This window comes from Anopheles arabiensis, chromosome 3 (genome assembly GCF_016920715.1).
Source record: "Anopheles arabiensis isolate DONGOLA chromosome 3, AaraD3, whole genome shotgun sequence".
Taxonomy (NCBI): domain Eukaryota; kingdom Metazoa; phylum Arthropoda; class Insecta; order Diptera; family Culicidae; genus Anopheles; species Anopheles arabiensis.
The window spans coordinates 34,732,633-34,740,725 of NC_053518.1; the positions used below are offsets into that span (position 1 = coordinate 34,732,633).

Below are 8,093 nucleotides of genomic sequence, written 5' to 3' on the forward strand. Positions count from 1 at the left end.
AGTGAGCGGAAACCCTACTTCGATGCCCTTCTTCTCCCACCCTGGTGGGTGGGAGTTTTGGTTACCGGCTCGTTGGTTTAACAGGGGCGAAATGCTGCGAAAAGATGCAACGAACCATGTGGACATGTGTGTGTGTGGGTAAGTGTGAGGTAACAATGCGAGTTGGCGAACAGCTGTGCCGATTGAAGAGAGCTGTAAATAATCAATTTTATGTTTGCTGTCATTATGTTCTGTTCCGAAGCTTTTTTGACTCTGCCTTTGAATAGTTTATTATTAATGTTTGCATCTCTTGACATGTTTTTGTTCGTGACAAGGACATGACAAACATGACAGTAATTATGAGTGCTTGCATGCTTGCAAGAAATGGAATTATTCTTCTTTTTCCCAACTTAAAAACTGCAGAGGCACCAATACTTCTACTTTTAATGGACTATTGAGCCTTATAGAACTGCTTTCTTTAATCGTGTTGGCACGTTTTCTTCAATCTGCAATATGTAATGACAGGAAAATATAGAAAATAAAAATAATGAGAACATAATATTACATCACAGAGACTTGAGAAAGTATATAAAATGTCTGACAGAAAATGAAAAATATTGTACATGTCGATTTAACTAGCTTCAGCTCAGTTCTAAAGCTTCTTTTCGATCTCTTGTTTTTGCTTTCCTTTTTGATGCTCTTCTTTCTTGCTTTCCTTTGCTATATTTTTATACTTTCTTTTTTATACTAGCAACAGATGTGTGCTCACTTCGTTTGTTATGTTGTTCCTAACTACTTATTTTATTATTTTCTTTTATACATAATCGGACCTAGCACAATTTTTCGATCAATCCGGCTGTCATGTTGGTGTCATTTGTCACTCATTTCGCCGCCAAGGTGTTCTTTTTTACTAGTCTAAATAATTTTACTAGTCTTTTTGAAAACTGGTATACCATGACACTCACGAGAAAATAAACTACAGTCTTTTCTCGAGTTACGCGAATAATGCGTTCCGGAGACATTCGCGTAACTCGGGTTTTCGAGTGATAAAAAATCACTTTTTTTTAAAAAATCAAAAAATCAAAAATCACAGCATCTATTTAAAAACAAATGGTTTGCCTACACTAAATACTAAACTCAATGAGAATCAACTCCATATAAGAGCATGAAAGAAATAGTTACAGTGTCAGATTTACGTGAGCGCCTATCGATTTTTTTCGATCGAAAAATTGTGCTGAGGCCGAATAACCACTTTACTTCCTCTTTCATATGCATAGTACATCCTTAAAGGCAGACGAAGTAATTTATATACTTATTATTGCAATTAAAAGGCTTAAAGCACCTTCTACCGCGTATACAGTTCTACAACCAGCCATGGCAAGTATTTTATCTCTATTACCTTCGTTTCACATCAAAAGTTACTGTGCTGAGTTTAATCTCTTCAAAAAGTTATGTTTACCATACCTTCCAAAACAAAGTACTCCAATTACTCATGCTCCCATCTATCTCCGTTATTAATCGCTCCCTGAGCCCTGGGCGGCCATTAGTTGTGCTACTAATTGAAATTTAAACTCCACTATCGCACGCCAACCCAGGCGACGCAACAAACAGCCACAATGAGCTGCCAAGCCACTCGAGAAGGCTACAACAAGCTCACCTCATTTCTCACTGCAACTTTCCCACTCGCTCAAGATACGATTTTTTTTTTGCTGTTTTTACTCTACGGCGAGTGAAGAGATCATTTAGCAAATGCCACTCGAAAACATACCCATCCGAAGCCGGAAGAAACTCTGGAAACAATTTAATATCTACATCGTTGAGGGAGGGGGTGGGCGAGGGGACCAATTCCAAATCGCAATATTTCCTCTGTCGCACACTCACAGAGAGCACCTCCCATCAACTGTCGGCGAAACCTTCGCTCTGCGGCATCCGTGTCGACTGACAGATGACACTTCGGTTCCGGCGAACACATCCTTCAGCGATAAACACGGAGCAAGGGGACGGAGCGCGCGTGCTAAGGAGAGGGCAGAAAAATTATGCACGTAATTAAAATATTTTACTCGTTGGAAATAATTAGAAGGAGTTAGTTCTGCAACGCTAAATACTTCCGCGTCACGGTACGCGAGCGCGCGCGCGCGAGCGGTTTTTTGATGTGGTAGCGCCCGTCACACCTACACGCGAAGATCGATGCATCCCTCGGACGGGTGGTATCGCAAGCGCGAAGGGCAAAAAACCACACCGTTCGGTTTGAGGCCCGTGAACGACATCTCCTGCCGGAAAGTGAACGCGTGAGTCGTTTTGGGGGGAAAAACTCCTTTATCGTAAAATGCCATCAAGGGGCAGAGCAAGCATTTTGTGCAAGCAAGCAAGCAAACGGAAGCATTATACAAAAAACGACGGTGTTGGGAGGAGATGGTGTACCGCGTAAACCACCGTGCGATATAATTTTGCTAGTGCACTTGCACAGGTGCATCGCCTGCGAACGCGAGATGCATAGACAGTGAAGTTGAAAAGTGCACAACGCGCGGGCTGCATCAATGAATGCAGCGAGATGGGGGGAAGCCGTTTTTCCCCAAGGGAAGAGATTTTTTTTTTCTCGAAAAATGCCAGTACACTTTGAAGCTGGCAGTTGTACCGTTGTGTGTGTGTGTACGAGAGAGACATTTTTTTTTAAATTTCCAAGCGATTACGTGTAATTTAGCATGCTGGCGGTTAGAGATGAACTCCCCACGCTGCAATAGACTTCATTTGTAATAATAATCGCCTTTGGGGTCGAGGGAAGGCAAGCAAAAATGCGCTAAAACGCAGCGATGGTATATCTAAAGAAGTGTACCGTTTAATTAAGACGAGCAAAACAAGTGTCCATGAGACAACACTTTTCCGGGCGGCAGATACAGAGTAGAATAGGGAAGTCATTTGATGGTATCAAACGGCTTCGCTTTGGCACTTTTTGCAGGGATTCTTCGCAAAATGCGGGGGCTCTAGCGAAGGAGAGCTAGGAAGAGTTTAATTATTTTCATGCGTCTGGTTTCATGATGCTCCTAAATGTTTGCTTCAAGATTCATGTTACAGGGCTTCACAAGTCAGAATCAAATCAAACTGCTCCAGCTATTAATGGCAGGCTGAACATAGTTTTTGATGGAAGCAAAATTGGTTGCATGAGCTAGCACGCACCATATGATATCGTTTTACTTAGTTGCTAGTGGCATATGCGTATCAAAATGTGACAAAAACTATGCAATAAAGCTTCAACAAACTATCTTGAGCTTGTCTAACGTTTGCATTGGTAAAAATTGACAAAAAAAACATTTTTTATGAGTTTATGTTCACTCGGAATAACAACACGTTAATTGTACTTTCGATCATATTGTCCGATGAATAAGCATCCAAAGGTGTAAACTAAATCAGTCAAACAGTCAAAGTTGACACCTCTATCCGCCAAACTCTAACCGTGATGGTCAAAAATGTGAGGCAAATTTGTTCAGGAGAGTGCGCGATCAAAGAATGGCACCACGCCACGACCGAAGCGGTCATCGTGCGCCAGTTTGTGCACGTCGTATAAGCCTGTTCCGGCATCTGCAACATGTGTTCACTACTAGACAACAATCAAAGCAAGCGTCGGAAACAAGCCCAGTTCCGAATTCCCTGAGCGACAAGAAGCTCTAAATAATGCTGAAAATGAAGATTGAGGGAAAAGTCGATACATCACTGCGTTCGCTAAGCAAGGAGATCGATGCAACCGACCAAACAGTGAAATAGTATCTGTGAAAAATGAACTGGCTTCGCAGCGGCAAGCTGTAGCATATCTGCTATACAGAACTTATTATAATACACACTATCAGCTATAGATACATTGTAATACACTTTGGAAAGCCAAACCACACCATTGTAACACATTCATTATTACACATTCAGTAAATCAGATCATACCATACACACCCGGAAGAGCTGAGGCCACACCGTTCATATAAAAACAATTGTGACACACTTATCAGAACCAACCAAAACAGGAACTTAATGACAAGAACCATCGTCAACCAAAGACAAAATTAACTAGCTTAGTGAAAACAATGACTTTCCAACATACAACCCGGAACCAAAGGTGCGAAACCTTTAACTTCTTTTGAGTATAAATAAAACCAACTCCGATCATGACAGGTCAGATTCGTTCGGACTGTCAGGATAGGACTATGCCCATCCAACATCTATCGACTTCTCATTTAAAGAGTTTAGTTATGTCCCCCTGCCCAAGGTAAGGCCTCTAAACTCCAACGTTTCTAGTAAGGGAAACCTCCTAAAGGTTTCTATGATCGCCTGGGCGATCAAGTGTCGAAAGTCCGCTTCGAAACAGTATCCACCTCAGTTCTGCTTAATTCGGCAAACGATGACCTTCCTTAACGATGTTTGAAGGCCACCCTGACCAACGCGATTTCAAAGTTACTACATGGCAACCGTCCCAAATTGAACACACATGGCGACCGTGACTATCTCAAAACATACCATAAAGCAATGACACCAAAACTCGCTGCGACCATTTCATGCGAATTTCGGCAAAATTGCGATGTGACATCCTAGTCATTGAACCAACATCCCACTGCTACGTCTCATCGAGAATTGCTGGACCTTCATGATACAAAAGCACTACTTCAATAATTCCGTCGCGAAAACTGAGGAGGAATTTATAAAAATCGAAGGTAGAGCTTGAAAACGTGCCTACACACATGTCTTCGTCTGTCATGGCGAATATTCCGGTTATCTGACGGAAGACAAGGTCGTTTTTACTGCAAGTTACCTTGAATAAACCCGTAGCAAGGATTGGCTTTCCGGCTACGTGGCAATAAATTAATTCTCGAAAGCCTGTATAGGCCGGCATGTCCGCCTAGGACGTTACGCCAAATAGAACAATACGTTAAATAATTAACTTTCAAAAGATGTTTATTATCAATGTTAAAGCAATTATCTGTCAAAGTTTTTTTCTGTAACCATCAGAACAAAAGTCCATTTTTGATTGAGGCTTTGAGTTGTTATAAGTGTTCATAACAGCAGGGCCTAATCTCATCTTACACATCTTAATCACTTTAACAATCTATTTGCATGAATCGGAAGAAGATACTTTACCAAGAATACTTGTCGTGGAATTTCTGAGAGGCAAAAAACAAGACCCAGAGAACAGAGACAATGATGAACTCTGTAACATGTACGGTGATCTCACTATTGTCCACAGCACTAGAACCGTTTCATTCCATTAAATATGCCATGTCGGGAGGGTAAAACACGTTCCACTACATCGATTATAGTTAGTTTAGCGGTCATCAAATGGATGCGTGTCCATCGGAAGAGCGTCAGACATTTCTGATTGATCGACATCGACACAGATCAGAGCAAACGTTTTCAGATGCTCTTGGAGAGCAGTTCAATACATGCTTTTCGTGCAATCCAGACAATGTACAAGGCCTTGCTGGGGCAGAGGATCAGATAATGGTATCATTACTAGAAACCAGATAAAGCTAGAGAAGAAGTTACCTATCTCTAAGCACTACATCCTAAGATTATGTAAAATTTCCTTTTTCTTACACAAATGTCTGGAATAGAAGTATAAACCCCTGCATGGTTAACGCTTACTATCTCCTACCATCACCCACTGGTCCTCCCCGACACGCGTTGTTCATGCGCGCACAAAAATCAAACACCCTTCGTGCCCATCCTCCTAATTGAGTCATTATTAATCGTGTGCCACAAATGAGCTCACCAACGAGTGAGCCACAAACACTGCTTGTGGGGTGCAGCGTGAAAACGGACGATCCGCCATCCGTCTCAGCGTAATCACGGTCATGATTGGACCCGATCAACCATCCACGAGGGCCCCACGCTAATGTTTGTGCGCGCTTGCATTTCACGTCGTAAACAAAAGAAACATTGTGTACTGACAGTGGCGACCGAGAACGCCCTCCGGGGCCGGTGATGTTGATTTCGTCACCATAATCATCAACTCATCGTGCACACTTGTTCCAACCGCCCACCCCGGGTCCGGCTTACCCCTGCATCATCCTCATCATCATCAGTGAAAAGACGGGTGCTGCGGCGGCTGCTTTGTCTGTGTGGCGGCGATACCATCTAATGAAACGGCTGTTTTTCTTTTCTTTCGCCGTCGCATCGCCTGCGCTGGCGCTTTTCTTTTCCACCGGCTTTGTTTCCTTTTGAGAAAATAGACTATTCATGCAGAAAGAACCCCATCCAACCTCCTCATGCCAAACCGTCACGCCGGCTATAAGATGGTCTCCGGTCTCTGTGTGTGTGTGTGTGCGTTTTTTGTGTGTGTTTTGTTCCTGTACTGTACTGGCTACGGCTGCCTTTTCTTTTATTCTCCCGTAGCAAAGATTTTCCCGACCCGACATGAATGGGTGTCCCCCTTTGCCTCCTGCCGCCGCCGCCGCACCCGAGCACAACAAAAGAATGGTGAATGAAAAGCGTGCTGCTAGCACACACACACACACACGAACACAACCGAATACAGAAGAACACAGCACAGGACAAACAACCGCCAAATGCGACGGTGAAGAAAGAAAAGACGAAAGGAAAAAAAGAAAAGAAAAACCGTGCAAAATAATACCAAAAGAAATAGCGACAGGGGTGGGATGGGGAGCTTCCCCCTTTTTGCTTCGCAGAATGGGGAGGAAAATGAACAACATAATGTGAGAATGCGCGTGGAGCCATAAACCCGCTTTGAAATCCGATGAGCTGGCCCCAGGGAAAAGCCAGCAAGGACGGACGGAGGAGGGCAAAAAAAACATGAAAACACTTCCACCGTGCTCGCACTCCCTCCCTCTCTCACCCGCTCTCTTTCTTTCTTTTTGTATTACCGACTTCCGGTGCGGGAAGATTTTTAGCATTTTCTTCGCTTTTCTGTTGGTTTTGTTTTCCATTTGATCCATTCTACTACTTTCACCGCGGCAAAAACGGCGGCAGAACGTCAGCCGCTCATCCCCAAAACCATTCGACAGGGGCAATAAATCCACACAAAACCGGAACCGGGTGGCACAAAGACAATGATTTTTCTATCACTTCCTTTTCACCCCACCCCGGGCGGGTCCGGCGCGGCCGCCCAGTCGCTGGTTTAATGAGTCTCGTGCGTATGTTTGTATCAAATGCGCGAGCATTTTTACGATCGGCGTCTTGCCTGCTCCGTTCGTCGCCTGCTTTGCTCTGGGTAGACTGATTTAGTGTTTAGTGCGACGGGAAAAAAAGGAAAAGATGATGGGGAGCTCAGTGAGCAAAGGGGCTGTTGTATTCTCTTACCCGGCTTAATTTTATATAGCTGACGAAAGCGGCTGTTTCAAGGAACTTTAGCGGGGCAAACACCTCAAGGTAACGTCACTCACACGGGTGCACCGTTTTGCTAGCAACCCACCACCCATCATCATTTGCTCGATTGCACTCAAATCACACGTCACAAACGCGATACACAGGGGCACAGAAAAACAAACAAACTAAAACACCATACGAAATGAAACTATCAATTTTCTAATTTGTTGTGCCAATAAACGGTAACTGCCGCGTGTGTGCTCCGAGGTAACAAGAAGCGTCCGAGGCGTCCAATTCGCACGGCAAAGGTGTCTTCAAAACCCCATCCCAGCATTTCAACGCACACTAATCTAGGCGTGGGGAAGGGTCTCCCATGACGACACCGTGGGACGCTTGCTCTGATTTATGGAAAGCGAGGACTTCTTTTTTTTTTTGTTCATACGGCAATACTATACGGGCTGTCAAACTTGTACTGCCCCGTCCGGGGTTCGCTGTTCCCAATCCCCTGTGCTGTGTGTGACATGCATATAATGAGCGGTTGAATTATTATTTTGGTGTCATAATTACTCCGTCAATGTGCAGTAAACAAACCTTGTTTGCTGCGCACTCTCTCTGGCTCTCCTCCCCTAAAGAGACCCCCAATGTCCTTGGATCATCTTCGCGAGCTATCGGAAACACAATCCACCACCATCGCCGAAACAGGTTGAGGGACAAGAAAACGTCAATCTCGGGCCCGGAGGATGCGGCCGTTTGGCAGCATTGCGAAGATTGATGGCGGCAGTGTACCCGTGCGATCGGGCCTAAGCTAGATC

General features: G+C 44.1%; 1 long non-coding RNA gene across 1 annotated transcript; it reads right to left on the minus strand.

Moving 5' to 3' along the window:
- Positions 1 to 238: 238 nt before the first annotated feature.
- Positions 239 to 7,715, minus strand: LOC120902361. Its single transcript, XR_005739407.1, has 3 exons — positions 7,276 to 7,715; positions 1,748 to 1,993; positions 239 to 485 (listed from the first exon to the last, which is right to left on the minus strand). It is a non-coding gene; the product is annotated as an uncharacterized LOC120902361 (long non-coding RNA).
- Positions 7,716 to 8,093: the final 378 nt, after the last annotated feature.